A 10,000-nucleotide genomic window follows, 5' to 3' on the forward strand; every position below is an offset into this window, starting at 1 on the left:
TATTATTTTAATTTTATATTACATATATATATATTATATATATATATATATATAATATAATATATATATATATATTTATATATATATATTATATATATTATATATATATATATATTATATTATATATATTATATAAATATGTATATATATTTATAAATATATTAAAAATTTTATATATTTATATAATATGTTATATATATATTTATATATATATATATATATATATATATAATTATATATATAAAAATTATATTTATTTTAAATATATATTTATATAAATATAAAAAACAAAATAAACTATATATATTAATTATATATATATATATATATATATTATTATATATATATATAATAATATTATTATATACTTTATATTATATATATATATATTTATATATATATTATATATAATATAATTATATATATATATATATATATATTTATATATATTATTTATTATATTATATTTAATTATATATATATATTATATATATATATTATAATTATTATATACTTATATATTAATATATAATTTTAAAAATATATTATATATATATATATAAATAGATATATTTTTATTTTATTTTATATATATATGTATATATATATATATATATATATATTATTTTATGTAAAAGTATTGTTTATGATATGATATAATATGTTTTATAATATTTTATATATATATATATTTAATAATTATATATATATTATATATATACTGTATTATATTATTTATATATATATATATATTATTTATTAATTTATTTTAGTTAATATGTATATTTTATATTTTTTAATATATTATGTATGTATGATGTATTATATAGAAGGGATGAGAGAGATAGAGTGATAGATAGATAAATAATAGTAGATTATAGATAGATAAAGAGACGACAGAGAGGCGTTTGAGAAACGAACTGTTCCGGGTTTCCCAAAGTGACCACACGTGGCTGCCACGAGGTCGCATTTTTTAATCTATCCCAGAACAGAAGGAAGGAAAAGGGGTTCCCATTCTTGACCCCTCTCCCCTCCTTCTGCCATTTTGCCCCCGGGGCCCCCCCTTTTCACAGGTCATCGCGCAGACGTCCACACTTACCATGCCGTATTTGCCACTTGTTCCCCGACACATCAAAAGGGATTAAAGTTCAAAACACCCAAAAAAAAAAGAGGGGAAAAGGAAGAAAAAAAAAAAAACTTAGCTAGTTCAAGCTGTTTGATTTTGTTCCCCACAAACCCCAAAAAGGGGCAAAATGCAGAGGAAAGGGGAGGGGAGTTAGGGGAGAGCTGAGGAGAGAGAGGGGAGAGAAGAGAGGGGAAAAGAGAGGAGAGAAGAGTAGAGGAGAAGGAGGAGGGGAGGAGAGAAGAGGGGGAAGAGGAGGAGGAGGAGAGAGGGGGGAGAGAGGAAAGAGAGAGGAGATCGAGAGGGGAAACCCGCAGAATACAAACCTAAAGCTGGGGGACCTTGATGGAGTATCTAATTTTGCATTTAGGGGTTTGGTCATGCGCAGTTGCCATAGCGATAAGTGGCCGTATATCCTGCAGTTAACGATGGACCTCATGACCGTGATGCTTTAGGTAAAAACACATTTAATGTTGTTGATTCGTCTCTTGCTGTTGCTTTGTCGAGTGTTTGCTTCTTGTTGTTGTCGCTCTCTCTTTGTTTTCCCTTTTTCTGTCTTTTTTTCTTTTCTTTTTTTTCTTCTTCTTACCTTCCCTTCTCTTTTCTCTTCTACCTCCTTTATCCCGCCCCCACTCTTCCTCCTTTCTCTCTTTTCTCTTCTTTGATTTTTTGCGAGTTTTATAGTTTAATTGTGAAGAAGAAAGGGAAAGGTAGGGAAAACAGGGGAGATGTTAGTTTATTACTTATTTATCAACAAACATGCAAATGAGTCTAGGTGTATATGTATGCTATTATCAAAATTTTCAGGAAAGAAACCCAGAAAGACTAATGCAAATAGTAAAAAAACAACGGGAAACAACACAAACTCATAGACTCGGCATTTCTATACAAAAAACACTAAAACATATCAAAGACGTGGACTTTTTAAATAAGCTTCGATAAAGGGAATAAGAATCACAAAAGCGAAATCGAAAATTCTTACTAAGTAAAAAAAAAATTTTGTTTACAAAACAAAAAAAAACAAAGGGATTTCAAATAGCGCTTCCTTCCTGGTTGGTTGATTCAAAAAACCATTGGCCTCCGCGCTTATGAAATTCACAAAGGGGATATTTACAGACGCCATTTGTTTACAATATACATCGGAGATCCTTTGCTGGTCTAAACCTTGCTTGTTTGGTTATCGGGGGGGATGTTGCAATTTTGAACGGACCTGAAGAGAGATTTATTGTATAGAATCAAAATTAAAGATTAATTAGGAAAAATTTAAAACAAAGGGAGTTATTACCAGTTAAAGGCAAATTGCATACGAAAGGTGGATTGGCAAAAATTCAGGGGCAAGAAGAAAGTTTGTTGCGTGGGCGGGGAAATTGGCAAAAAACATTTGGCCAAAAAACAAAATCATAGGCAATAAGGATGGAAAAAAAAAACAATATTGTAAAACTGTTTTGAAATGGTGGGGGACCCCGCCCATTGAGGAGGGGGCCAATGGGGGACGAATGATGTTGAAAATGCATGATTGGGAAAAAAAACGGAATATCGAGTCCAAATGTTTATTTAGGAAAAAAAAATTTTAATTGTTTTTTCTATTTTTGTTGTTGTTTGTTTGTTGTTATTCATTGTTATCATTAATTTCTTCTTCATTATTTGATATATTGTTATTGTTATCCACATTATTTTCTATTATATTGTTATTGTTTGTAATTATTATTGGGTTCTTATTTTTTTTACTTTGTTATACCATTCATTTAATTTTCATTTTTTGTTTGATCTCTAAATCCTTTAATTATTTCTATAATCAAAATCATTACTACTAAAAAAATCCATTAAATATTTGTTTAATCATTTATTGTGTTGTTGCCCTTATATTGTCATTACTGTTATTTTCCTTTCATTTTATATAATGTAATTATATATATATATGGGTATTTATATTCTAATATTTATTTTATATTAATTCATATTATAGATAAATAGGATATAGTTAGATATTATAGATATGTTATATGTATATAATGTAAATTTTCCTTATTCTTGTTTTTTTTTCTTTTTTATTTCTTAGTTCTTTTAATTTTATTTTTAATCATTCCCTTTGTTTTTGGGCGATTTGATAAATAACGGAAAAAAAAAAGTTTTTTATTCATTTCATTGAAGAAGATTTTGTCGAAAAACTGGGGGTGAAAAAGTAAGGGAATGGCGTTCCCACGGGGGGCGGTCATAACGGAATGTTTTAAGGGTAATGAGAGACTTAATGATACTTGAATAAGGAGATAATGAAAATTGAAGTTAAAGATCCAGTGCGTGCGTGTATGCAATGACGGCAAAAAATAAAACCGCTACGAAAAAAAACCAACAAAAACACTCATTAAATTACGTAAAATCTGTGAAGGGGACACGTGAAAAAAAAAAAAACAATTCTTCTTTGCATTTTAAAAGGGCATATTGCTTTTCGGCATGATTATCACTCATAATCCTTAGCTTTTTTTGGCTTGCGTGGGAGGAGAAAAACATTAGATGCGCGGAGATTTTTTGCTCGAAAACACAACAGGCTTTAACGTTCAGAAAAACCCATTGGTCGGGGCAACGGCGGGGGACACCATTTTTACCCCACACACGCTCTCTTATTCATCTTTCTTCTCTCCTCTCTTCTCTTTCTCTCACTTTCCCTTACTCCATTTCTCTTGTTCTTCTCTTTTCTTTTCTTTGTTTTTCTCTCTTCTGGGTTTTTGTTCACTCTCCCCTTTTCTCTCTCTCTCTGTTCATTTTCCTCCATACCTCAATTTTTTTCTTTAAACTCTTCTTGATTCTCTTTACTCCACTTTATACATTAATGTTTCTCTCTTCTATCTTTTATCTTCTCTTTTTCTCTTGTATTTCATTTTAGTTTTTCTTACTATTGACTCTTCTGTTTATTCATCAATTTTCAAAACTTACTCTCTCTTCTACTTCCCTCACATCTCATTTATAACATTTTATAACACTATATCTTTCTCTCAACTTACATACTTACACACATGCCTCTTAAAATTTCACTACTAACTCCACACTCTTCTTGTTTTTCTTCTATTCACTCTTATATCTGTCTCAACTCATTATCATAAACTACATACATTCTTCTATCTTCTTTTTCTCTCTTTCATTCTCTTCTACTATCCTCTCCCTCCCCCTTCCTAACACTCTCTCTCTTGTTCTGCTTGATCTCTTTCTCTCTACTCTCTTGTCTTCTCTTTTTAGGTCTCTCTCTTCTCTCTTCTTCCTCACTCTCTATCTTTATTGTCTTGTCTCTCTCACTTCTCTCTTTCACTTCCTTCCCCCCCTTCTCTCTTCCCTCTCTCCTTTCTTCACTACTTTCTTCTCGATCGGCTTACACACACACACACTCCAAAGATACGTAAGAGTATTTATTGCTGTAAGATTTGTGGTTGTGAATGTATTTTTTATGTATGTTGCGTCGTGTTGGAAATGTGCGCGCGGGCGTGTGGGTTGTAGGTATTGAATGTTCCTCATCACGTGCTATCTAGAAATCACTTTTTGAAGTTAAGAAAGAAAATCTAATCGAAATGTAGTAGAAAGCTAAATAAGATAACTTCATAGATAGACATGAAAAGAAAATAACGCAAAAAAAAAGCGACCAGACATAAATAGATAAGGCAAAAGAAGTATGAACAGTCAAAAAAAAAAAAAAAAAAAAAAAGGAATAAAAAAAAAGGCTGAATCTTTTTTAGTATTATTTACCTGACAAAGATGACAAGACTAGTAATCATCGTCCATAAAGACGACGTCCTGGCAGAGTAGCGTGTGCTATATGAATAATTTCTTTCCCGAGTACATGCCAGTGTTCCAGCACAATGTTTTCGATGAGAAGAAAAAATTGGTGCGAGGCGGTGAGAGTACTTGGTGGTGTGGCGTGGAAGGAGGGAAATTGGGGAAAGGAAAGAAAAGGGAGGAGAGAGTGTGAGGGAGAGGGTGGAAGGAAGGAAGGGGAGGGGGGAGGGGACATAGGAAGGGGGGGGGAGGGTGGGGAGGTGGAAAGAAGGGAGGGTGGGAGGGAGGTAGGAAGGGAGGGAGAGCGTGGAGGGAAGGAAGGAGAGGAGAGGGGGGAAAGGGAGGGAGGTAGGTAGGTAGGGAGGTGGGGATGAGGGAAAAGCGGGAAAGTTGGGAGGGGTAAGGGAGGAGGGAGGTAAGACGAGGGGAGGGAAAAGAGGGGAGGGAAGTTTGTGGGTGGGAAAGAAAATTGCGAAGGAGGAAGGAGAAAATCCAGGTAAGGAGGTAGGAAGAGAGGAAGGAGAGAGAGGAGGGAGAGTGAGAGGGGAGAGAGTGTGAGTAGGTTCAGCAGAAGGCAGGAGACACGATAAAGATAAGATTCTATTCTTTCATACTCAAAACAAACAAAACAAAAAAACAAAACAAAAAACGCTGAGTAGAACCATGATTCCCTATTCTCATCTGCAATAATGTTCTGCAACAGAGCACTCGGACTGTTTCGGGAACTTATGAGAGTATTGATATCAAATGTTTTATTCATTCTCAAACATTTGAGCTGGATTCCATAAATCAGATGGCTGGTTCGTTTGCTTGATTTGATTATTGAAAGTGTAATGACGAAGTGAGAGAGAAAAACAAATTACTATTATGGACTTATGTAAAGTTATATTCTTCTATATATATATATTATATATATATATATATATATTATATTATATTATTATATTTATACATATATATGTAATTTACTCACACACAACAAACAAATTTATTATACAAAACAACACACACAACAGACCAAAATAAAAAAACACAAACAATAAACCAAAAAAACCACACAACACAAAATAATATATATCTATATTAAATATATTTTATTATTAAGTATATATATATGTTGTAAGTATATGTATATGTATTATTATATATATCTATAATATATATATTATATATATTTTTATATATATATTTTAAGTATATATATGATATGTAAGTATATGTATATGTATATATATTATATAATATATATATATATATATTATATATAATTTACATATCTTATATACATATATATATATTATATATATATATAATATATATAACATATACTTATATCTATATATATTATACTTATATATATATATATATATATATATATTCCACATATATTTAATATGGTTATATATATATTATAATATTTATATATGTATTCATATAGTATATATATATATATATATTTATATATATATATACGTAATATATAAGGATATTATATAAAATTTTACCCCTATTAATAAAAATGCGTTAAGATTTCGATATTTCAAACAACACAACCCTTAAAACACACACACAACAAAACACACACAACAAATATATTATTAATATATATATATATTATATTATATATATATATATATGTGTGTATATATATAATGTATATACATTATAAATATAATATATAATATATATATATTTATATATAAGTGAGTGTTATATTATAAATGTATATCTAGGTATATACAAATTAATATATATATATAATCAATATTATATAACTATATCTAATATATATATGTATAACCCCAAACCATGATACCATCACCATACACACAACGAATACACACAGTCACACACAGTTCACACACACACCACACAACACAACACAACACACACACAACATCTTCACTACGACACCACATACAAATTCACAACACACCATAAAACAACACATACATACACATAAACACCAGACCACACACAAACATATTCACTCCCGAACCACAAATACACAAATACACACACCACACATACACACTCATAACATAATAAATAACACAACACACAAACACAAACCAACACACAACAACAACACACACAAAAACAACAAACAACACCCAACAACACACAAACACACACGTACTTAAATAGCTCTCTAAACCATTTTAGTACAGCCACCGGTGGCGAGTGAGCCTAAGGCGTCCAACGACAATCCACGATCGCGAGTTCGAATCCCGGCCCTAAAAAAATTAGCAAAAGATCTCAAAAATAAATTTTTAATTATGTCTCTGTCCGTTGTGTATTTATGCAATTAATATTTATCATTATTTACATTACATTATTTATCTACACACACAGGTATGGAAAGTTGTTGTTCTATTGTTATTAACTATCTATTTATCAACTTATATTATATATATATATATATATATTATATATCATATATATTTATATTTTTATATTTATATAATATATATTATGTATATATATCTAAGTATATATATTATATATATAATATATATATATATATTATATCTCTATAATATATATGTGTGGTGTGTGTTGTGTAGTGTGTGTGTGTGTTTGTGTGTTATTTACATATAGTCTATATTATTATATCTAGAATATTGTCACATTTTTGAGGCAAAGGACTATGATCTGCTACTCACATGCCAATGATAGGCCACAGAGTTCAAATATTATGCTAGAAACAGGTTATCGGTTGATACATTCTTCTCCAGCAATTTTTCTGAGGCGGAAGGACGGGGAGTGTAAAGGAGAGCGGAGATGAGAGAGAGAGCAGATGAGAAGAGAGATGAAGGAGGAGATGAGAGAGAGAGAGAGAGGAGAGAGAGAGAGCGCGAGGGAGAAGAGAGAAGATGAGAGAGAGAGAGGAAAGAGGAGAGAGAGAGAGAGAGAGAGAGAGAGGGAGAGAGGAGACGAGAGAGAGAAGAAGAGAGAGAGAAGAGAGCGAGGGAGAGTGAGAGCACGAGTGAGAGAGAGAGAGAGAGGAGAGGGAGAGAGAGAGAGAGAGAGAGAAGATGAGAAAGAGTAGAGAGGAGAGAGGGGAGAGGCAAGTGAGATGCGCGAGAGAGATAAAGAGAGAGAGAGGAGAGGAAGAGAGAGAGAGAGAGAGAGAGAGAGTGGGAGGAGGGAAGGGAAGAGAGAGAGAGAGAGAGGAGAGAGAGCGAAGAGAGAGACGAGATAGAGAGAGGCGAGCGAAAGAAAGAGAGAGAGGAGAGAGAGAGAGAAAAAAAAAAGAGAGAGCGGGAGAGGAGAAGAGGAGAGGAGAGAGAAGAGAGGGGAAGGGAGAGAGGAGAGTAAGAGAGGATGAGGGAGGAGAAAGAGAGGGAGAGAGAGAGAGGAGAGGAGAGAGAGAGGGAGGATCGAGAGAGAGCGAGAGAAGAAGAGGGAGAGAGAGAGGGACGGAGAGAAGGAGAGAGAGAGAGAGAGGAGCAAGAGGAGAGAGAGGAGAGCGGTAGGGAGAAGAGAGAGAGGAGAGAGAGAGAGAGAAAGAGAGGTGGGAAGGAGAGAAGGATGAGGATGATGAGAGAGGATGAGAGAGAGAGAGAGAGAGAGGAGAGAGAGAGAGAGAAGAGAGAAAGAGAGAGCGGGAGAGCTGAGAGCAGAGAGAGAGAAAGAGAGAGAGGGAGCGAGAGAGAAGAGAGGAGCGAGACGGGAGAGGAGAGAGAGAGAGAGAGAGAGAGAAATAGGAGAGAGGGAGAGAGAGACGAGAGAGATATAAGAGAGAGAAGAGAGAAGAGAGAGCTGAGGGTAGAGAGGAGCGAGCGAGAGAGAGGGAAATAGAGAGAGGGAGAGAGGCGAGGAGAGAGGAGAGGAGAGAGAGCGGATAGAGCGAGAGAGAGAGAGAGAGAGAGAGAGAGATTGGAGAGAATGATAGAGAGAGAGAGAGAGGGAGAGAGAGGAGAGAGAGAGAGAAGAGAGAGAAGAGGAGAGAGAGAGAGAGAGAGAGAGCGAGAGATGAGAGTCGGGAGAGAGAGGGAGGAGAGAGAGAGGTGAGAGAGAGAGAAAGAGAGAGAAAGAGAGAGAGAGAGAGAGAGAGAGAGAGAGCATGAGAGAGAGAGAGAGAGAGAAAGAGACCGAGCGAGCGAGCTTGAGAGAAAGAGAGAGAGAGAGAGAGAGAGAGAGAGAGAGAGAGAGAGAGAGAGAGAGAGAGAGAGAGAGAGAGAGAGAGAGGGAGAGGAGAAGAGAGAGGGTGAGAGAGAGAGGAAGAGAGTAGAAAGAGGAGGAAGAAAAGAGAGAGAGAGAGGAGAGAGAGAGAGAGTGAGAGAGAGAGGGAGAGAGAGAGGAGAGAGAGGGAATTTTTTAGAGAGAGAGAGACAGCGATAGAGAGAGAGACGAGAGAGAGGAGAGTAGAGAGGGAAGAGAGAGAGAGAGAGAGAGAGGAGGGCGGGGGGGGCGGGGGGGGAAGATGAATAGGCAAATAAGCGTGAAATAGATGAATTGTCTAGGAATTGCTTAAAACATATTCTATTTGTTTGATCAATAAGTGTTATAAATCGAGAAAAGGAGAGGAGAAAAATGCAATTACGGTACATTAAAACAAGAAAGGACATGAACATATCATATTTGTAGAAGAATGTCAATATATTTTCATACATGGGGTGCCATAGAAGAAAATGTTTGTATCGAAACTGCGGGTGTTCTCACTGTTTATTGAGGTAAAAATCATGATGCTTATTTTATATTCTTTCATAAATTCGTATACACCTGTCATAGTTATACTTTGTACTGGGTTATTCAACCGTTTAGCTTAGTTTATTGAGGGATTTTGTAATCAAGTTTATCTACATTACAAATATGTATTCTTGCGGCAAAATGTTGCAATTTCTTAGCCCAGGAGACAGATATATATCTGTTATGTGTGCTTTAGTTATTTTTTTTTGAGGTGCTTGGTTGAGGTCTCCGAGAATTTAATCAGGTCAGGGGAACAACGGGGAGCTCTTCGTAAATTACATAATTTTCACACAAGAAAAACCGGATGGGAATCTTGTACAGTAATCAAAAAGAACGGGGGGTTTTTTTTTTTTTTGGCAGAATGTTCAGGGGTCAGAAAGGGATAAAAAATGGACTAAGATTGAACACTATCGTACAATC

The sequence above is a fragment of the Penaeus japonicus genome, unplaced genomic scaffold, assembly GCF_977035675.1.
Source record: "Penaeus japonicus unplaced genomic scaffold, GWHDUDI00000001_assembly GWHDUDI00000038, whole genome shotgun sequence".
NCBI lineage: Eukaryota > Metazoa > Arthropoda > Malacostraca > Decapoda > Penaeidae > Penaeus > Penaeus japonicus.